Genomic DNA, 23,419 nt, shown 5'->3' with positions numbered 1-23,419 from the left:
GTCCCATCCCCTTTCTTGCTCTAGGCGCCATGCTCCTGCTTGTGTCCCATCCCCTTTCTTGCTCTAGGCGCCATGCTCCTGCTTGTGTCCCATCCCCTTTCTTGCTCTAGGCGCCATGCTCCTGCTTGTGTCCCATCCCCTTTCTTGCTCTAGGCGCCATGCTCCTGCTTATGTCCCATCCCCTTTCTTGCTCTGGGCGCCATGCTCCTGCTTGTGTCCCACCACCTTTCTTGCTCTCATTCACATTCTCATTCACATTTCACAGTGCTTAGAGGCACCCATATATAAAGTGATATCGTGCTACTCGTCGAAAAAGCGCTTCGATGCCTCGTCAAGGGTAGTAAGCGCTATATAAATGCAACTACAGTTTACAATACAATATTAAAAAACAAACAACAAAAACAAGTTCTTTCTAATGAGGAAAGTGAGAAACGCCCACGAGCGGTGGCAGTGGGGGGTCATGGGATCAACGGACAGTGCATGTGCGGGGTAGGTGGGGGTAGGAGGGTTGTGGTCTGTTCTCCCTCGAGTGATATCCTACTTTACTCGCACTTCGCTGTTATTATCCATGGGGCCTCTCTGTATAAAATAAGCCTTCTCTCTGCTAGCCTCTGCCCATCTAAAATTCCATTTGTTTTGCTAACTCTCGAAAAATAACCCCCCAAGCGCGCGTCGGATCAGGGGGTCTCTGAAAACCCGCGGCTCCTTCACATCGAGCTGACTGACAATGAATTCACGCCAAGGCCTTTTATTTAAATCCTCCTCCTGACAAGTCGGGCGTGAGATGAACTTGGAGATGCGACGGAGGTGTGAAGAAATAGCCTCAAAACCAGGCACGCGCTTTGTGAGTCGAAACTGGCACAGTTACACATTATATAACTCCACAGAAGTGGGTCGGAGAAGAAAACAGAGGGGCTTATTTACAAGACCCTTGCGCCACTTTTGCGTCATTTTTAACATGGGAAAAGGGATGTACGGGTGGCGCACGGGGCTTGTAAATAAGCCCCAGAATGTTTCTGCTCGTGTCTACCTCTGTTTTTACGGGGCGGGTTTGACAACGGGATACACGCTGGCAATGTAGATCAGTTGGTTGTGCACCTTCAGCACGGATGCGTTTGTGAATTGAAGATTTTGCAGCGAATCTATGCAGGGCTCTCAAATGTTTGCTCCTTCCGATGGACGGTGTCAGGGAGGCGGGATGGGAGATAGTCTCAAGTTCGTGTAGTGGTAACTCTTAGGACTATTCTGGGGACTACTTTATAAACTCCTGAAAAAACATGGGGGCAGATCTACAAGGAAGTGCCGCAGCGCGGTAACGCAAGCCCTTTGGCTGTGCCACGCTGCGGCACTTCCGAAGCACAGGAATGCGACATATTTACAAAAATATGTCGCATTCCTGTGCTTCCCCCTGCGCTGGTGCACAAATTGCAGCCATGCGCCGGCGCAGGCACCTTTGCACCATGGTGCAAGGATGCCTGGTCATGGGGGAGATTGTTTTTGTGCAGAAAGGGGGCACCTTCCTGCACAAAAACAATCACTACAGGCATTTTTCTCTTTCAATGCATGCTGTAGAATGCAGCATGCTTTGAAAGTGGAAAAAACGAGGAGAAATGAAACATTTCTCCTCGTTGCGCCTCACTACGCCTCCGACATGCATTTCCAGATTTACGATTCCTCGTAAATCTGGAAATGTGTGGTACCATGGGTTTTGCGTGGGAACACCCACAGCAACACCCATGGAACACCCCTTCAACGCACAGTGCTGCGTGTGAAGGGGCCAGATTTACAAGTAGAGGAAAAGTCATGCAGGGTAGCTTTTCCTCTCCTTGTAAATATGGAGAAGTGAAATGCGCCTCCAGTACGTCACAAAGAGACGTACTGGTGGCGCAGGAGGCTTGTAAATCTGCCCCTTGGTGAAAAAACCTCTCCGTCTCTAGCGTTATCATTTTGTTCAGCAGATACAATCAAAAGATGTCTGCCCCCATGTGTTTGACCTCTCATACAGATATGCTAAGGGCTTTATTTTACGACGTGGACCTCACTTGGTGACTTGGAAATGTTAGACTTAAAATTGCATTAAAAGAACGCCCCTATCCATGTAATTAACGGTACACCTTTTACTTGACTCTCTTTTACTCTTGGCAAAGAAGAAGAGGGTCCTGTCCATTTTTTCTTAAAAAATGGATGGCAGGATAGGGCCATGATTTGACATTTTATTTTCGTACTTCCTTCAGCATAACTTACATTTTCCACCGATCAATTTTTAAAGATGTATCTTATTAAAATTTCCAAGACGAATAACAACTTTGCCTCAAATTGACATTTTTATTTCTCTTTTTATTTCTCTTTTGTATTTTTGTTAGATTTGAATGCTATCTAGCTTATATTGATTTTTTTTGCATGTTTTGGTCTTACTGTTATGTTCTTTGGAAAATTGAGTGTGATGGATTTTATTGACATTTGCAAATCTTTCTGTTAGTAACGCATACAATCAATTTATTATTTACGACAAATGCCTTTTATTGCCTATGTCTTGATTATTTTCTACTGTTGACAAACTTTGTTGCTTTTGGTGCCGAGTTCTATGGGAAAGCTATGCTGTGCATTACAGTGATGTTATTATATGGTGTCATATTTAATGTTATTGTATATATTTGCAACGTGATGTTTGTTTACTTCGAATGTTTATTTCAACGAGATTTAATCTTAGAAATAAATAATAAAAATGTATCTTTATAATTGCCCCTAACCAAGCAAAATGAAATTTTTTTCAAAGTCTTACCAATGTCAAGCAGTAGATATCTTGAATTCTGCAAGCTATATTCTATACTTACAAAAATGCATAAAAACACAACGATCCCCAAATGGGAAATACCTTTGCCATTTAGGGCCATATGTATCAACACATTTCCCCATAGACACAGAATGGGCAAAACCCTTTGATACATCTGGCCCTGAGTTCAATGCCAAAACACCTTTTCACTATTTGGAACTATTTTACGTGGCCCAGTCCACTAAATTACTGAACTGTCCTGGAATATGTCAGAAAAGGAGTAAGCCAAGCCTTCAAGAACTGAACCTTATGGTTGTCCCACACTATCGTCTGCGAGGCTACAAGGGCGGGCACATCTGCAGTCTACTGAGAGGGCTGTGGTCAGCTTGAGGTGGCTGCTGACGGGAGGCAGCCTGTCTGAGCTCCTGCCTGTTCCACTGGGCTCGTTTCCTGGTGGCGTTGGATGAAGTTGAAGAGAGACAGAGATATATTTACTAAAGTTTAGTGCAGATGCTCGTGGGGTGCACCGCAGCGCAAACGTAGTGCTTATTTACTTTACAATATGAAGGCCAGCACATGCATCGAAAAATTGCTTTGTACCTCAGGAGTGCCTAAACAGGCATTAGTAAATCTACCATTGAGTTTTGGGAGAAACATGGCTGGAATCTACAGAGTGATTGAAAGATAAATGCTAGTAAGAATAGTTGCAAATACCATTTGTGGCTATTTTTGCACTAATATCAGTCTTAATGGTCTTTAAGAACTTATTTTCAATTCGGTCATGGTTCCTCTTCCACTTACCATATTAAACTTTTGCAGTGGACTAGACTCTTTGTTATAAAGACAGTAAAGCATGAGCAATTGATAGGTTCATACCTGATAAAATTAAATGTGGTGGGAACGGGTCCAGAATGGGAAACCACATTCAGAATTGGATTCAGTAATTCTGGGTGCAGTATGTTGTTCCCACTTTTGTGGCAATAACTTTTAATGGTGGGTCATTGGAAAAGAGATCCGGCCTAGAATCGGTATCCCGGGGCCCAATTACTGTATGACTTAGAAAGGGGCCCTATGAGTCGAGCAGGTAAGAACGGATAAACTATGCCGCGAAATGACAAGAGGCAATGCGAGGATCCCAAAAGCTGTTAGCCTAAATAGCACACAGTGAAGATCTGCCTGCTCTCATTTGCTATCTTAAGTGAGGAAATAACTTTAACTTTATGTTGGCCTTTTTCAGGTTTTTTTGTAGTGCTATACCAACTGTCCGTTACGCAGTCACCATCAGCTTAAGATTTTACATGCATTGGCAAAGCATCATTACCAATAATAGAATCAGAGGGAGGGCCCTCCACAACACGGAGACTCGGCACCGTTTGTTACAGTAAAAATAGGATTTTCCCTTGGGAAGTACCAAACTATGAATACATCCAACATTCAATCTAACAATAGTATGATTAAAGAAACTGTGCTTTCATTCTATGGTACAGGGCAAATTGAATTCATACAATCAATATGATTTATACTACCTTCTTCAAGACACCATATACTTGCTCCACACACATTGAACAATTAATTTAGAACCCTTTACGAGAAAACTAAATTAAAGCCCTATACTCCTGGATCTGTCCACATCAAACTGGCAAAATTATGACGGGGAATGTAGTCCTCGTCACCGCTGTGACCCACTTTTACTTCACATGGGTAGAAGTCAAGGCAGAGAGCTGCTTGGGATGCATTCACTGCCACATGGACGATGATGCACTTTCCAGTACGAAAAAACCTATATGCTGTCTTGAAGAAGGTGATATAAATCATACGACTCACCGAAACTCGTCGACAAGGTAAAAAAAGACACTGGATCTGTGAACATGTCTGATATGATGACTGATAATTTGTAGATCAAATATCATGTAAAATGTTAACTCAGAGCAGCAACGTGTAATAGACCATTGGTGTTGTCTTCTTGTGTCTCTTCCTGTGTTGTATTTGTTTTTATTGATTGTATGAATTCAGTTTGCGCCATACCATAGAACAAAAAAACATTTTTTTATCATACTGTTTCCTAGACGTAGAAATTGTTTATTAAGGTTGAAAAGCTTTGAATTTTAAGACAAGCTTTGCCACTGTTCTAGATTGTGTGTGTTTTAAACAGATGATTATTAATAAAATAACAAAAGAGCTTTGAACTTGCCCCACTCTGACCTGGTGTTTTCTATGCTGTAGAGGTAGAGAAGTCTGTATTCACGTAACACACGTGTGATTGGTTCTGCTGTTGTTAGATTTAATGTTGGGTGTATTCATAGGTTGGTACATCCCATGGGGAAATCCTATTTTTATTGCGCGTTATTACCTGCAACTACATAACTATGGTGGCTTCATTTAAACATAATTGTCACTATTTTGTTTTACTGAAATTATTGAAAATATTGGAGCAACATTTTACGCAATTCTTTGCTACAGAGGACTGGTTTGAGCAGAAAATGTCCTGCAGAAGAGAGGCTCAAGCAGAAAATATGTTGTGAAAGACATTTTCATATAAACCCGTCCCCTTGTTAGCATCTAGAGTGACTTTTAAATGTGAGGTATGCCCTCACTTTTAGCTTTCATTTGAGACATCCCATTTTTCCCTTATTTATGCATATTTGTGCATAATTTCCCTCACATTTTGTGTAGTTTTGAGAAAAATGACATACATGTTCACACCCTCATTTTAAAGCTAGTCTGCATTAGTTCTTAGAGATACTGTGTGGTGATGGTTCTAATTGTGGTGATGGTTCTAATTGTTGTGCATGACGACAGGATGGTGTGGTTCACTCTAGTCCTTTGGAAGAATATTGTCCACACTGTGATTTAGGAATCTTTGGGGAACTTTCTTCAGATTGCACAAGGAATGCGCCTGGGTCCCTGCATTTAGAAATAAGCTGCAGACTCTGGACCATGTGGCTTCTTTCATCCCTGCTCAGAATGTAACACCAAAAACAGCATAAATATGTTGCCATAATATTAATTATTATCATAATTGTGAATATAACATAATCTCATTTAGAATGTTGAGAGCTCCCCTGAAGACAAGGTAGCAGGTCAGGGCCAAAAATGGCTCGGATCTGTCTTCTGTTCCAACATTGTAACGTTTGTCTTTTTGTGTCTCCCGTTTCAACTGAGCAAATTCTACCCTCAGTGGGTGTAGACCTTCTGCCCCAGGCTGTACCTGTTGCCAAAAGTCTTCTCCGTTTTTATAGGCCCTCACCTTTGGCTCAGCCCTATTACTTGTTTCAAGGTTTTACCAACCGCAGTGCTTAATTTGTAAAACAAATCAGTGCCAGCGCTTCCGTCAGGAGGCGACTACAGCTTGCACCACACATTGGCCCTGCGCTGCTGCCAGTGATAGTAACAACGCAACTACTAACCGTCACACTCTTACAAGTGTGAGAATTAAGACTATACCAGGCCCCCAAAGCTATAAGAATGGCCTGGGCGGCAGGTAATAGTCATTTTTAAAGTATATTAGATTAATAATTGACTGTTGTTGTGGTCATCTAAAACAGCACCACCTTGTGGCAGACTGTCACAAGCGCCAGTGTTGACAATTAAGTGCTGGTGCCCAGCACCGGAAACCGCCATCTCAAATTAAGCACTGCCAACCGCTATAGCCCTCGGTATATATACACACAATTTTTCCTCTCTAACTATAGGTAGCATAAGTGACACTTTGACTCATAACGTCCCCTCATTGTTCACAAATATCCAGGGCTTCATTTTCATTTAGAGAATTACAGAGTGAAAAGCCTCTAACTATAATTTCAGACGACGTTTAAGTACATGTGTGTGTGAAAGTAATCCCAATAGTCCTATCCACACTGGCCATGAGAAGATCCAGGACCACAGTGAGCCTTTTTATTCCACAGCGCGCCAGGCCATTTGTGTATCCTGATAATTGCAAGGTTGGGAGTACTTTGGCCAGTATAGTACATTAAATGTGTCCCTCCCCCCACAGTTTAATATATAAAATGAATGAGTTGAAAAAATGATATTAACTTCTGACCTTTAAAAGGTCGAACATCAGTTTCCTACTAGAAAGAGAATTAGCCTAAAGTAACAGAATTAGGCACTATTTTATTAAGGAACACTTAAAGTGTTGCAATTTGATAACATAATAAAAAAAACTACTATCCAACGAAATATCATCGTTGTCTGCAGTGATAAGAAGGCAACTCCTTTTACACATGTACCGTGGTTTTACTTACTCGTTTTTTTTAACATTTAATATAAATGTCACACTTTTACTCCCGACCTTAGAGAGAAGCTGACAGGGAAGGGTAAACAACCTTTACAACGAAACTTTTACAACGCGTGCAGTTACATTGCGGATTTTACAACGAACGCGATGTAACCACGCAATGCCATTACAACGCAAGTCTTTACATCGACTTGCGCTAGATGGCGTGCTAACATTACAAATAGTGCAGTTTACTATCCCAACACCTTCCCTACTGTTAAGTGGACTGGAGTTGGAATAGTAAATTACGCTTTTCTAATGTTAGCACGCCATCTAGCGCAAGTCGATGTAAAGACTTGCGTTGTAATGGCATCGCGTGGTTACATCGCGTTCGTTGTAAAAACCGCGATGTAACTGCACGCGTTGTAAAGACACGCGTTGTAACGTCATACATCCACAGGGAAGTGTAGCTAAGTTCATCTGAGGAGATCGTGTCATTTTCTGAACGAGGTGTTCGTGTACTGAATGGTTCGTTCGCGCACAGGTTTGTTTGAACGTAAATGTCATTTACAGCGTTGTCCTACTCGCATCTAGGGGTAGGTAAGAGAATTGAAGATCAGCGGCTAATCTAGCCTTGCAGCTGCCGGGATGTCTTCATTTGCACATTTCCAGAATTTTGAAGTTTGTCATGCTAGCCGTGAAAGTCCACTACTAGCTTGAATTCCTTCGCTTTACCGCCATCATGTTTCAAAGGCCAACCTTACAAAACACAAATAGCGAACCTGCAGGATTTTCTGCTGTTAACATTACCACTTCAATGTGAGTTACCTAGATCGAAATGAGTGGTAATGTCCGGTTACTTACGGGTAATATTCATTACTCCGAGTCGTAGCCCTCCCCGTTCCAGTCCTCACTACATGAGCATAGTTCCTCCCACCAGAAACTCCCAAGCAACTAAAAACCCATCCCTTTCCTCCAGGCCACACCCACACCCTGAGGCATATAAGCATGTGACCCGCCTATCCACATCCTGTACCACCAAGCACAAGAAGCCAAACAGGGAGGGAGGGATGTGAACCCGGAATGGGACGGGGAGGGCTACGACTCGGAGTAATGAATAGTACCCGTAAGTAACCGGACATTACCTACTCGTCCGCCCTCCCTGTCCCTGTCCTAACTACGGGAGCAGATATCAAAGCAAGAATTGGCTTCACTCAGTAGCAAAAACAGACTCAATTAAAGCACAGTAAAAAGTCACACTACTGGAGCAGAACGCAACACAGCATCCCCAACCCCATCAGAATCAGTCCCACCCACCACCAAACGAGAATGGGACATAAAGGTGTGAGGAGAACTCCAGGCAGCTGCCCTGCAGATCTCGACCATGGAGGCTGCAAGAAAAAAAGCCCATGAAGCAGCCACCCCGAGTCGAACCAACACAGGCACCAACATACCACAAGCCTCATACGTAGCCCCTACATCCCACCGCAGCCAACAACTGAGGGTAGCACCAGAAGGCTTCAGACCTCTACCAGCCAGCTCAAAGATCACAAAAAAGGGAAACCACCTTACGAAAAGGTTCAGCATGCAGCAAGAAGACCTCCAGAGTCCTCCGCACATCCAAACAGTGCAGCCGCACCTCAACCTCCGAAAGAGGACTTGGACAGAAAACAGGCAAAACCAGAACTGCTGAGCAGTGAAACGAGGAAGGGTCTCTGGGAACAAACGAAGGAACAGGCCGTAGAACCACTCGAACAGGAAAAAAATGCAAAAAGGGGACCGAACAAAGCAAGGAGCTCAAAACCCCAATCCGTCGAGCAGAGGTAAAAGCGACAAGGAAAAGCACCTTAAATGTTAAAAATCTCAAAGAAACCTCAAGCAGAGGCACAAAGGGAGCCCCCTGCAAGGCCCCCAAAACCAGAGGCAGATCCCAACTAGGCGCAAATGACCCAATGACAGGCTCCCCAACAACCGGGACACCAGGGGGACCGCCGGCTCACAGACCGAACCCCGAACGGCCCGTACAACCGCCCATTGAGCACAAAGGGAGGACACAGCCAGACCCAAGTTGAAGCCATCCCACAAGAAATCCAAGCAACGCACCAGATCCACCACCAATGCAGACCAGCCCGGTGTCGAACACCAATCCAGAAATGAAACCCGACGCCTGGCACAGGACACGCGATTTGAAGGGCACTGGACCGCTGAATAAACTCAGCCACAGAAGGAGAAAACCTCAAAGCCACGAGGTACAACCTTCCAACAGACAACCCGCCCGTAGCAGGCGGACCAGACAACCCCTAAACAGAGGGAGAAACGACAGGGGACAAGGGACCACCGGCAACCTCCAGCATGGCCCCACCGCCAACCTCAACAAAAGAAGGAACCAAGGCCTCCAGGACCAAACCGGAGCCACCAAGACAAACGAGGCTCGATCCAGGTCGACCGCCAGCAGGACCCGCAGAATCAGAGCAATTGGGGGAAAGGCAAACACCAGGCCCCTGTCCCACCGGAAGGACAGGGCGTCCACCCGCCAAAGCATGTCAGACCACACCAGAGAACAAGCCCCACCCTCAAGGCGTTCCCCGGAGCAGCAAACAGGTCCACCTCCGGAACCCCGAACCGGGCCATCAGGCAACCAAACACCACCTGCATCAGGCACCTCTCGAACAGGGAGGGAAACACCCAGCTCAGACGATCCGCCTCCAAGGGTGAAACCCCCGGCAGATTTAAAGCGACTCAGGCAGACTGCTGAGCCATCAAGAAGAGGGTAGCCACCGTCGCACTCCTCTGGTGGATAACATAACACACCACCACTGTGTTGTCGGACTGCACCATCACGACCCACCGGAGGACTCAAGGCAGAAAAGGAGTCAAGGCCAACTGAACCGCCTTCAACACCCTCCAATTCGAAGACAACCCCGCCTTCAGCACAGACCACAGTCCCTGCACAGACTCCTGAGCCAACAACGCACCTAACCAAGTTCGCAGGCATCGGGCGTCAGAACCAACCTCTCCAGGGACACAACGGGCGAGCCCTGCAAGAGGATCTGATCCCACAGCCACCAGGACAACTCCCGGCCAATGGCCACACCCCCCGGAAATAACAGCTCGTAATCCAGAGACTTCGGAACCCAAAGCCCCAGGGCATGAATCACCAGGGGGTACAAGTGCAAACGGGCCCAAGGAACAAACATCACAGTAGCAGACAACATCCCCCGACCACGCAGCCAATGGCGAGCAGTGGAAGACCGAGCCCCCAACACCCCCCTCAGTTCACGCTTCAGAGTCAGTCTGCGAGGCACCAACAGGAAGACCTTCCCCACTCTGGTGATGAAATACCCCCCAAAGAACAGTATTTCCTGAGCGGGGCGAAGATGGGATATCACCAAGGACAGAACCACCCGAACTGACGAAGTAGCCTGCAAACTTCCCGGGAAAGGGCCTGAGTCTGAAGGAAAGAAGAGGAAGAATCAACCAATAATCCAAGGAAGGGAACACCCTTATGAAGGGCCGATGAGGGATACACAAGTTCACAGCTTTAGATCCAGGACAGGCCGGTAGACCCCACACGGCTACTGGATCAGAAACAGGATTGAGAAAACACCCCGACCCTGCAGACTCACAGGCACCCAAACCCCTGCCCCTGTGGAAACCAAGACCTGAACTCCATCTAACGGAGCCCAACACTCCGTCCAAGATCTGAGAACAGGGGTAGCTCTGAACACACCCACCGGAGGAACACCAAATTTGTTCCCGTAGCCCAGCCGGACCACTCGCAGGACCCACTGACTACGAACGAACTCCTCCCAAACAGGAAAAATTGCGAGGGGTCCCCCAACTGGCACCCCCAACAAACTCCTCACATAGTCACGAACTGGAAGGACCAGAAGAAGAGGAAGCACCTTGCCGACCCCGGGACTTGTGGAAGGACACCCCAGCCACGGCCCCCACCACGAAAGGGCCAGGCGGTCAACTGAGAATGAAACGCCTACCCAAAAGCCCGCAAACAACCCGCAAACATTCCCTTCTGAGAAGAGCGGACCGGAGCCAACAAATTCCAGTCGTCAGCCAAGTGCTTAAGTAACGCCTCCAACGGTACCCCTAACAGATTAGAGCCCGTAAAGGGAAGCTACATCACGGCAGCCTTCTTAGCAGCCTCCGCTTTCCAAGGCTCAAGCCTCTGAGCAGCCACCGAGGCCCTAGCCGCTGCCACTGCAGCACTAAGGGAATCAAATGAGAAATCCACCAGGAAAAGCAACTGCTTTGCCAACATGGACAAAGAGGCAGAGGGAACCACATCCTGCAAGAGCCGCCCAGAAAAACCCGGACAGTCTACTTTAGAAGCAACTAAACCAGATAGCTGTTGAGAGCCTCAGACCAAACTGCAAGAGTAGAGGTGGTAAATGACCGCTGCAAGACCTCTACAATCTGTTTGTCCACAGGATCCGAAGGACCCGCATCCCCGGACACCACCAGGCTCTGAGATGCCATACCAGCCAGCAGGGAATCCACCATCACCATAGTTGGGAATACCTCAGCGAACCCCTGTAAAGGATACCTCTTTGCCAGAAACCGGGGAAAGGCATGTTTGACAACATCCCCCCACTTCCCATCAAGCACCCTACTCACAAATTCACGAATGGGGAGGCTCCTACGTCTTGTAAGAGGCGAAAAATCACAGACTCTCCACCTGCCAAGCTAGAGAACCCTAAAATCGACCCGAACATGTTACAGTATACTGTGAAGATCTGCCCTCCGGACAAAACGACCTTACACCCCATCATCCGAATCCACGACCGGATCTATGTCAGCAGAGGCCGTCTGCACATCCTCCAGGGAAGGAGCAGCGGAAGACCCAGCGACCACCACCTCCACCACACAGCGCAGCCCGGTAGGATTAGAACTCTTGATCTACGAGAGCCTGTGCCACCAGAGGCACAAGACATACCATTGAGGCATAGCACCATGGTCAAACCGGCCGAACAGAGACCAATCTAATCCCAGAAAGAAATGACTGAATCAGGCCCCAACTGTAAGGAACCGGAAGGAGCCCAGAAGCCTCTGCCACAGGAACCAGAACCCACCCATGTAAGTGCCCCACACCCGCCTGAGAACACTGTCTCAAAATGAAAGGGAATCCCTCACCAGGGAACACCAAACCCCTACAGGTAACGATCGACTGGATTAGAACACATAACCATTGGAGTGGAGTTGGAAACCTCAACCACCACGCCAAAGTGACTTATTAGAAAAGGAACAGTGCCGTAAGTAATGACCGAGCACTAACAACCATTGAAACATCTAGTACAGCAGCCCTCTTTAAGAAATCAACAATGCCTAGACCCGTAAATGAGCACCCAGTGTTATTTGCCATCCGCTTTACGGGGAAACAGAAACCCCCAGCGGCTTCAACAACAGGCAGCCCACACAACAAGTGGGCACACATATAAAACCCCCAAGGAACCTGCAGGAATCCATGAGGAGCAGCCAGCCCCTAAATATGCAAAGACATCCGCAAACAACAGAGGGGAAACACAGACTCAAAACGAGACGAGCACCGAGCCCCGGTAAAAGACCACCGAGGAGGAGCCAATCCGCTGCGCCCACGGCGCGCAGAAAAAGCCAGCCGCGCCCAACACACCTCCCCTCCCTTCCCGGGTGTTCCCGCTAAAGCAGGGAATGAACCCGGAAGAGGGGAAGCCGCAGCAGGGAGTCACTACCCCATCACCAGGTAGTCCGGACCCCCAACCCCACGGTCCCGCTAAAGCAGAGACTCAAATGCACCCACAAAAGACAGGCACTCAGGGGAACAAACGGTCGCGAAGCAGACCGTTCCACACTTACCCGAAAGGAGGCACAGCCAGCACCCCCCACGACGAAGTCTTGCTCCGGAAGTAATCTACACAGAAAATACAACCAGGAGGTGGATAGGAGGGTCACATGCTTATATGCCTCAGGGTGTGGGTGTGGCCTGGAGGGAAGGGATGGGTTTTTAGTTGCTTGGAAGTTTCTGGTGGGAGGAGCTATGCTCATATAGTTAGGACTGGGACGGGGAGAGCTGACGAGGAGGTAATGCTGTTACAATGTCCCCTCATTCCAGGCTGCAAAACTCAGAATCCGGCATTTTATTCCCACGACTCTACAGATATTACCTGGAGAAATTTGAGCAAAGCCGTTGGGCGTTAAATTCACGCGTCTCTTTTAATCCTAATGTGCAGCAACCCCACTTTGTGCCCATTATGGAATTCCCGGGGAAGTCACAATGTGGGCTTTTGTATTTAGAATTGTCGTCCCTGAATCCTGGGGACTGGGTCTGACTACAGTGAACAACAAGTTCTAAAAAACTTGTCAAATGTTAATTACCTGTCGATATTTATTTTTTGATATTTTGTCGATACCATTTAGTACCATCAATATTCTGACTTCGATATTGAGTATGTGCACCTTTACCACATACACCTTAAGGCTTGGTTATAGTTCTTGAGGTCTCTATCGCTCCAAAGAGAGTCCTTTTTAGGAGTCTGTGGAGATGGCTGTTTGCTCCTGAGAGGTATTCAGTTCTGCGAATGCTGGAGCAATGCAGGTGAGTAATGTGTCAGCAATGAGGTCGGCATCAGGCATTCAACGTCATAAAGGGGACACGTCTTTTTCACAGTGAAGAATGAGCTATGATGCAGGAAGAGGCGGGATTCGTGAGCAGAGGCCGCCTTCACGCTCTGCTGATCACAGGCCTCCTTTGTTCGCAAGGGCGCCTTCTTTCCCGCACTGATCTTGCAAGTAATTGTGTAGTCATTTCCATAGAATCCCTGTAATTAGAGACGGCTGGAAATATAATATTCTTGTGGCACACTATCTATGGATCTCTGGTCTTTGGAAGGATTCTGTAGGTGGATGGAGGTTCCTTTCTCTCTCTCCAAGGATTCCCGTCCCTGGACAGCAATGGTGGCCTGTGTGGGGATACTTGCACCCGAGCAGCTTCCACAGCTTCTTGTCGTCTGCTTGGGGGGGGACATATCTTGGTGCAGCTGCTACAGCTCAAATGGGGCTGTTTGCAGATTTTTTGGTTCCAGGTAGGTCTACAGCTCGATGAAGGCCTTGCTCGTCTGGTTGAACTTCCGTGGCTCTTTGGTGGCCTGTCTGAATATTTGTCCCAGACAGCTTCCATAACTCGGTGGAGATCTCTCTACATACCTGGACATTTACTGCTGCTACTGCTTGATGTTCATCTCTCTGCGGCTATCAGGTCCCACAGGCAGCTTCTGCCACTGGGTGGATGTCTCTCTGCACATCTGGCCATGGACAGCTGCGCTCTGCATACCTGGTCATGGACCCCTGCTCTCTGCATACCTGTCCATCTCTCCAAACCTACAGGTACATGAGGCCAATGGCCATCACTCTGCACACTCAAGAAGGCCTTCACTGTGTGCACCACTTCAGGAGCAACAGATGAGCGCTCAAGAACTTCACTGTGTGCGCACCGCTTTATGTGCAATAGATGCGCGCTCAAAAGCTTCACTGTGTGCGCTCCGCTTTATGTGCAATAGATGCGCGCTCAAGAGCTTCACTGTGTGCGTACTGCGTCAGGAGCAACAGATGCGTGCTCAAGAACTTAACAGTGTGCGCACCGCTTCAGGAGCAACAGACTATCACTCAATAACTTCACTGTGCGCACTCTTCAGGAGCAACAGATGCGCGCACAAGAACTTCACTGTGTGTGCACTGCTTCAGGAACAACAGATGCGCGCTCAAGAACTTCACTGTGTGCGCATTGCTGCAGGAGCAACAGATGAGCGCTCAAGAACTTCACTGTGTGCGTACCGCTTTATGTGCAATAGATGCGCGCTCAAAAGCTTCACTGTGTGCGCTCCGCTTTATGTGCAATAGATGCGCGCTCAAGAGCTTCACTGTGTGCGCACTGCGTCAGGAGCAACAGATGCGTGCTCAAGAACTTAACAGTGTGCGCACCGCTTCAGGAGCAACAGACTATCACTCAATAACTTCACTGTGCGCACTCTTCAGGAGCAACAGATGCGCGCACAAGAACTTCACTGTGTGTGCACTGCTTCAGGAACAACAGATGCGCGCTCAAGAACTTCACTGTGTGCGCATTGCTGCAGGAGCAACAGATTATCACTCAATAACTTCACTGTGTGCGCACCCTTCAGGAGCAACAGATGCGCGCACAAGAACTTCACTGTGTGCACACCCTTCAGGAGCAACAGATGCGTGCTCAAGAACGTCACTGTGTGCGCACCGCGCAATAGGTGCGCGCTCAAGAACTTCACTGTGTGCGCACCGCGCAATAGATGTGCGCTCAAGAACTTCACTGTGTGCACACCCTTCAAGAGCAACAGATGCGCTTAAGAACATTAACAGTGTGTGCACCCTTCAGGAGCAACAGAGGCGTGCTCAAGAACTTCACAGTGTGTGCACTGCTTCAGGAGCAATAGATGCACATTTAAGAACTTCACTGTGTGTGCACCATTTCGGGAGCAACAGATTATCACTCAATAACTTCACTGTGTGCACACCCTTCAGGAGCAACAGATGCGCGCCCAATAACTTCACTGTGTGCGCACCGCTTCAGGAGCAACAGATTATCACTCAATAACTTCACTGTGTGCGCACCGCTTCAGGAGCAACAGATGCGCACTCAAGAAATTCCCTGTGTGCGCACCGCTTCAGGAGCAACAGATGCGCGCTCAATAACTTCACTGTGTGCGCACCCTTCAGGAGCCACGGATACACGTTCAAGAACTTCACTGTGTGCGCACCGCTTCAGGAACAACAGATGCGCGCTCAATAACTTCACTGTGTGCGCACCCTTCAGGAGCAACCGATTTTCACTCAATAACTTCACTGTGTGCACACCCTTCAGGAGCAACAGATGCGCGCTCAAGAACTTCACTGTGTGCGCACCGCTTAAGGTGCAATAGATGCGCACTCAAGAACTTCACTGTGTGCGCACTGCTTCAGGAGCAATAGAATACGCGCTCAAGAACTTCACAGTGTGTACACCGCTTCAGGAGCAAGAGATGCGCGCTCAAGAACCACACTGTGTGCGCACCGCTTCAGGAGCAATCGATGGGAAAACTTAGCCCAGACCAACAAGCACACAGACTTAACCACAAGAGCGCCCATGGGGCAGAGATAACCTGAAGGGCCCTCTCAATGCACAGTAACAGCGTAGCTGACCGCTGTCACTTCTAGGGACTGGAGCCCAGCCTGCAGTCACAAGCGCGTGACCTTCCTGGCCTTCTGTTTACACCAGTGGCCCTCGTCACTCACACTTTACCTCAGAGGATCCCACAATGCTCCTCATCTTAGACGCTGTCATGAGAACACTTCAACCATGACCTGCGCTATGTACATCAATGACTTGACCCAAAGGCTGCAGAGGTGCCTCTGAGGGGAAGTCTTTGTCATGCACCGTGGATGGTTAAAGCATTTAACCCTTGCGAGCCTGCAGCTGTGGCTGTATATGCTGCCTCCTTTGCCCACCACACAACCAGATCACACCGGGGGTGCACCTGTGCACACTCGGATCAGATGCATTATTCAGTGGGGCAGACATGGGCACACTGAAACCCAGGTTCTGGTTGCTCCTGACAAAGGGACAAACAATAATACTGAATCTGTTAAGAGCTGGCACATCCAGGCTGCTTGTTTCCTTCCTGCGCATTACTCACTGGGCTTATGGGGTCGCCAGGTTTTTTTAATTTTTATTTTTACTTAGCACTTGTTCTCAAGTCTTTTATTGTTTTCTAACATGTTGCACCTGCCACTTGTATCGGAGTCATATTCGGTGACGTCTTTACCCTCCTTTAAGTGCGAGCACTTCTCCTTGAGTCTGTCTTCTTTTTCCACCCTCTCGTGTCTCAGAACTTGAAACGCGCTGCAGCTGGTAATCGGTACTCCAGGCTTAAACGTGGTAGGGCGTATCATGGCCTCCTATCCATTCCTCGAGTCCTGCAGCGCCTGTAAATAATGCATAATAGGACTCTCAGCAAACCCAAGACGAGGGACAGTCCACATCTGTGGTTCAGATTGTTCAGTAAAAGCACAGATTTCTTAGGCCCCCGCAGGTTCATTTGTTCTCTGTAGATTTGGGCATTTTAGCAAATTTCCTGAACGTTTTCCTGCACCTTTTCGATGTTTTGCACATTTTCTGGAAATTTCCAGGCACTGAGAAAGAATGTTGAAGTGTCACAAGGGAAGGAGAACTGACGGAAATCCTTTGCAGGGACACCACCCTGCCACGCAGCAGAGGCCTTCCGTCCTTTACACTAAACGCAGCAAGCACAGGCACACTGGCAGATCTACACACTACACACATGCAAACGAGGACCTGGGGAAAGGTGCCAACATCTTGGCACCAGAAAGGCAGTAGAGGTATGTGGGCAGGGGCTGGGACTTGGGACTGGCATAGAGACCTTGCACTAGGACTCACAAATGGCAATTCGAGAGCGATGTGAGAGGAAAGAGACCCTACATGTTTCAATTCGCTTTCTAACTATGCTGAAAACGTAAAATTAAAGATGTACTTTTGGCAATTTTGTCATTGAACTAAGAATCATCACTATGGGGTTAAATTACAAAGGAAAATGTGGTCAAATGTGCATGTCTACACCTGCCAGGAATCCACAAAGGGATTGCAAGTGGACATAAATGGTTTTACAAGTACCTAACTCTCACTAGAGGGTGGGGCGGGGGACGTTCCAGTGCTTGGTTTGGTGGGTACGTTTGTGGGCATTGCCTAACTCTGATCTGACGTGTTCCCACCCTGGGAGCAGCCGCGGTCGGTAGTAGGAGTAACTGCAGGGCGGTGTCGTGGGGAGGGGGAGGGGCAGGGTGGGGGGTAGTAAACTATGGATTACGGAGGTTTCCAGGTAAGTTAACATATAAATTAATAAAAACGAATTTCGTTGCGTGCACTGCATCGCATTTGGGGATGCAGTGCACGCAACGAAATTCGTTTTATTAATTTATATGTTAACTTACCTGGAAACCTCCGTAATCCATAGTTTACTACCCCCCACCCTGCCCCTCCCCCTCCCCACGTCACCGCCCTGCAGTTACTCCTACTACCGACCGCGGCTGCCTGGGAGTGGTTGGCACTTTGCTCCAGTCAGAGGTTGGAGTGAGTTCCCTTCAAGGATCACAGATCACCTCTTCATTTCTTGGGGATGTAGGGGAAGAGATTTCTCTACATGGAAGCAAACAAATACTTTTGCTGACAGAGGTCTGTTACCCCTGTGGGGCCTTTCCCACTTTCAGGACTCCGTCCAAAAAGCCACATCACATTCCCAGCGGTACAGCTGAAAAGATGGGCCCTAGCAAAGCTCTCTGGGAGTACTACTGGGAAGATTTGTGAATTAAAAAAAATAGAAAAATACGCTCATGCACGCCCTTTTGTCTTAAATCAGGGATACTCAAAGTACGGCAGGGGGCCACGGGCGGCCCTCCTGACCTTTAATTGCGGCCCCCTGGTGAACAGCAGAACTGGGCTGCAGTTCACTTGACAAAACAGAAACATTCAGAAAGCTGAGAAACAAAGGGGCAGACTTTATTTTACACATTATCCAAAGTAAAGAAGAAAAGATGGTGTCCTAGAAAACTTATCTTTAGGAACACGTTTAGTTTTAAAGACATGCACTAAACATGTAAAAACATAAACTCTTTGCAAACTTCAAAAGTGTATTTTATTAAGATGAACAGTAGACCAGATTACATCACTGCATTGGGAGGCGTTTGCTAGCAGTGATTGTTTCAAACATGATCTTGGAAGCATTCATGCCGCCCCCATTCTGAAAACAATGCCATTAGTGAACCAAGAGGTAAGTCAGTTGTCAGTTGCAACTTGTGTGTAGCCTTGGTTGTTTTATAATTGAAACAATATTATAGTTTATTAAATAAGGCACAAGAGAAGGTTGTGTACAGCACACATCCTGAACTCTATATTTTAAGGGGCTCTCATATGTGGTAATTAACAAATAGGAGCAAATGAAATTAACCAATTGCCTGGGATCACACAATTTTGTCAAGTGGGGAAGCCAGGACTGATGACAGGTTTTGTGGTTTCACTTTTTGCAATTCAGCCACCAGATGAGAATCTCTTTCCTTCTCACATTTTACATTATAAATTAATGCTCTGAGGTTAACTCTTGGTGCATGAGAATAGAGCGTTGGTGGCAAAAAGCATTCACTGGAAGGCTCGGTGTGTTGTCCACACCATGCACCTGCTTCCTGTCCCCCGTACAGCCACCTTTCATCACCCCAACCCCTGCATTGCTGGCGTTGGCACGGCCCTCGGGCATGTACTTTGCGGCCCCTGGGGACATTTTGGCGAGTACCCATTTCTTAAATCAATTCCTTAGCTTTCTTACCTCCCCCCTGCAGTTTTTGGAAAATATTTCAGATATTCACATTTTTAGACCGCTTGCACCCATGGGTCCATGATAAAAGCTAATGATATGCACCACATAGAAAGTGTTCCTATCCGGCCTACTGTGTCGAGGCGCCATGAAGGATCTGTGGTGGGAGTAGCTGGGAAACGTAAGGAAACATGCGCGAAGAAAGCACCGCCCTCGGGAAGAATCATGGGTGCGCTCAAAGGAGGAACCCCCGCCGCACTCACCAGAGGCAAAACAAGCACTCGTGAGAAAAGAGAAGCACACTCAGTGAGTTAACAAGCCAACTCTCAGGAGGAAAGACAAACATGCTGGCATCAAGGTACCAGGCACGCGCATGGGAGAAACAAAGGCAAACGCCCCAGAGGAAACAACGGCGCACTCGCAGGAGAAGCCACGGTCAGAGGAGGAAACTCGGGCACGCTTACAGGAGGAAACAAGGACACACACGAGAACGCATGTGAAGAAAATAGATACACTCACAAGAGCAAACACACCGAGACAGACACAAGGGTGCACGCTCAAGCCGAGTCACGTTCGCATTAACTCGAGGAAACAGGCAAAGGCCCCATGAGGAAAAAAAATAATTCATGCATGATGAAACAGGTAGGTTCACGAAAATAAAAATAGGTGTTTTTTGAGGAATCGGACACTTCTTCCTGGAGGAATGGGAAGCCCCTCGCAGGAGAAAATTGATAATAGCGAGAAACACGGCCACAATTGTGCACATCCTCACTTAATGGCTAAAGAAAGAAATACGATGTATTTAACGTGCGCGTTCACTCTGCGGTGTTTCTTGGAGCTGTATTACAGACTGTTATCGTTACCCAACTCCAGAATATTCTGTTGCCCTGACACAAAATTTGGGAAATGTGTATGATAATGATGTCCCCGAATTGTCAGTATACTATTACACGGTATGATAAAATCTTTTTTTCGATTGGCGCGATAATGTCTGACTCAGGAAATTAATGAAACTATTTTTTTTAAAGGACTCTTCTGTCCTAGGACGAAGTATCAACGTCTGAGTGGATTTGCCAGGATTCGCACCCATGACCGCGGGGCCGTCCGACTCGTGATACCGTTGAAGTGTGAGGTTAGGGGCGCACGTGGAGCAGAGGCGGAAAATAGGTTCAAGGGGATGGGCGCTGTGGGCGACGAGTGAGAGAAACACAATGGGATAAGGTAAGGAGATTCATGCCAGCATTTTCATGAAAATAAGACCAGCCGCGCTACGAATGATGGTCCCTCGACGCTGCGGTCACCTGAGTGTGCCGTCGGTCGTGTTGCGGTCATGTAGCTAACCAGGAGAAATGGCGACGGGTGCACTCTACGACCGAGGCAAATTCCATACGTGTTGCGCCCAGTGGCGGCTCCAGAGAGCAATCCCAGCCTTTTCCAAAGTGCCTCACCTCACCTGCACTTAGGAGCTGCAGTGTAAGGCTGCTCGGTGACTTGTGCGCCGGTTGCGGATAATTATGAAAGGTCGTTCTCATCCCTTCAACCGAGTGTGGTAATAATATACCACCAATTATTAAACCGCCCAAAAACACATTATAACCACCCTTGGCTCTGACACTCATCACTGCCCCTCGCACATGGCTCCAGGCTCGCGCCGGTGAGGCAGAATGGAAGACCCCGGCCTACCTTGCGATGCACCGCCAACCGGGACCGTCCTCAGCCTCCGTTCTCCCGCCAACGCTGCCTCTAGCCTCGTGCGCTCCCGCCGCCAGAGTGCAGGCCGCATCCTGTATCCTGTGCTGCCTGTCCACCGCCCTCCAGGAAAAGGACCTCTTCCTCCCTCCCCACCTCTTCCTCCCCGCGAGCTCGGGCTGCACGGAGCGCCTCTTGGGTCGGGAGACTCTGGCGGGCAGCGGCAAATCCGGAGCTTCACTTCCAAGCGCCTGGAAGGCTCCACGAGAATCCTTGTGCTATACAAATCTGTGCTCTCAGTAATGGGCGCCAGAAGATATCATTTAGGAACAGACAATTTTGGCGGTGATAAGCAAAACCCCTCTGCGGCTAACTTTATCGTAGAGCAACCACGTGTTCGACAAAGGTAACACGCTTCCCCTGCAGCGGTCCTCTCTTGCTACCTCATTTCTCCCCTCCACGGCAGAGTGCCCCCAAATGCAAGGGAAAATGTAGTGTACTTCTGTCAATGTGAATTACAGCACTCCCTTTCACTCTATGCCACTGTGCGGTACTCTACTCCAGCCAACAACACTTAACTTAACTCCCTCTACGGAGCTCCAACCCAGTTTACTATGCTCAACTCTACGAGACACCACTCCGCTCCACTCCACTGTACTCCACTACTGCTCTCTATGCAACTCAAGTGTACACTACTCTATACTACGTCACTCTACCAGAGTCAATGTCACTTCACTCTATCATACTGTACTGCACTATCTCTATTCCACACCAGCCCTGGGCGTAGTGGGCGTAGTGAGGCTACGTGAAGCATTACGGAGTGGGGGCAAATCTACGCCCACCGCACACTTCGCGTAGCCCCACTACGCACCACCCGCCTCCCTCCCGCCCTCATTTTACAATCACTTAGAAACATTACATAAAAAAATGACTTACCTGAGCTGCCATGTCCCGGGGCTCCATCTTGCTGCTTCCTGGATAGCTTCTTCCTCACGAATGCGCATGCGCGGATGCCCGCGCATGCGCATTTCTCGGGAGAAATGCGCATGTGCGGGCGCCCCGCAGGTAAGTCATTTTCTTTATGTAATGTTTCTAAGTAATTGTAAAATGAGGGCGGGAGGGAGGCGGGCGGCGGGCAACTCTGCTCCACCACGGGGTGTGCGTAGTCTGCCCCTGCTACGCCTACTTTGCGAAGCGCGAAGTGGGCAGTACTACGCACACTCCGCGGGCCGAGCGGAGCACTGCGCCCACACTTACACTATACACCACTGCAATCCACTCTGTGGCACTCCACTGTACTCCATTCTACAGCACTTTCCAACTCTCTACAGCATGCCATGCTATTCAGCTGTACGACACACCACTCCACTCTACAACACTTTACTCCACTGTATGCAATGCCATTCCACTCTACTCTACTCCAGACCACTCTACTCGACAACACGCTACTCCACTGCATGCTACGCCACGCCACTGGACTCCACTCCACTCTACTCAACTGCAAGACCCTTTCCCCCGCTCTATGCCACTGTATGACATTCCACTCTGCACCACTCCACTCTACCACACTGTATTCCACTCTATGCAACTCCTTTCTACAAGGCTCTAATGCACTCAGTGCCACTGTACCACACTGTACTCCACTCTATGTCTCTACACTTCACTGTACAATCGTCTACCCCCTCTATGCTACCTAAACTCCACTGTACAACACTCTATGACACTTTCCAGCACTCTATCACACCACTCTACTGTACTGCACAAGATACCACTCCAATTTATGACAGTTTACTTGACTTTACGCTATGCCTCGTCACTGTACTGCACTCCACGCCACTGTACTGTACAACACGCTGCTCCACTCTGATACTTTACTCCACTGTATTCTATGACACTGCACTCTACTCCACTCCTCTCCACTCTAGTCTATGACACAACATTTAACAATACTACACTGTACGACACTCTTCTACACTGTACTGTATGACACTTCACTTAACAACAATCCAGTTGACGACAATGGACTCTACGAAACAAAACAAAAACATATTATAATGTAATAAAAAAACAAAGGTTAAATCTTATTTATAGTTAGGAAAACTTTATTTATTCTTTATATAGAAACCAAACTTAAGCTACACAAAAATTAGAAATTCTAATAATGTATCATAAATTTATAATTTCAAGACCTTCAAAATATTATACCTCACACACTTCCATATACAGTGTATTGAACTCGGTACCCACACTGCATTAACTGTAACTAGCGCTTTCTGCATGCACCAGTTATACCCTTTCATATTACATTATTATACCATCTGAAATCATAGCATTTACAACACCACATAACATTGCAATTCACAT

General features: G+C 47.8%; 1 protein-coding gene across 1 annotated transcript in view; it reads right to left on the bottom strand.

The window, feature by feature from the left end:
- SHANK3 (SH3 and multiple ankyrin repeat domains 3) overlaps positions 1-21,133 on the bottom strand; it is a 2,151,740-nt gene extending 2,130,607 nt beyond the window's left edge. Inside the window, exon 1 of the mRNA XM_085653773.1 lies at positions 21,050-21,133. The gene's annotated coding sequence lies outside the window, so the exon portion shown is untranslated. The remainder of the gene's footprint in view (positions 1-21,049) is intronic.
- Between the last annotated feature and the right edge of the window lie 2,286 nt (positions 21,134-23,419).

This window comes from Triturus cristatus, chromosome 4_1 (assembly GCF_964204655.1).
Source record: "Triturus cristatus chromosome 4_1, aTriCri1.1, whole genome shotgun sequence".
Classification (NCBI taxonomy): Eukaryota; Metazoa; Chordata; class Amphibia; order Caudata; family Salamandridae; genus Triturus; species Triturus cristatus.
This window is presented reverse-complemented; position numbering and strand designations above follow the sequence as displayed.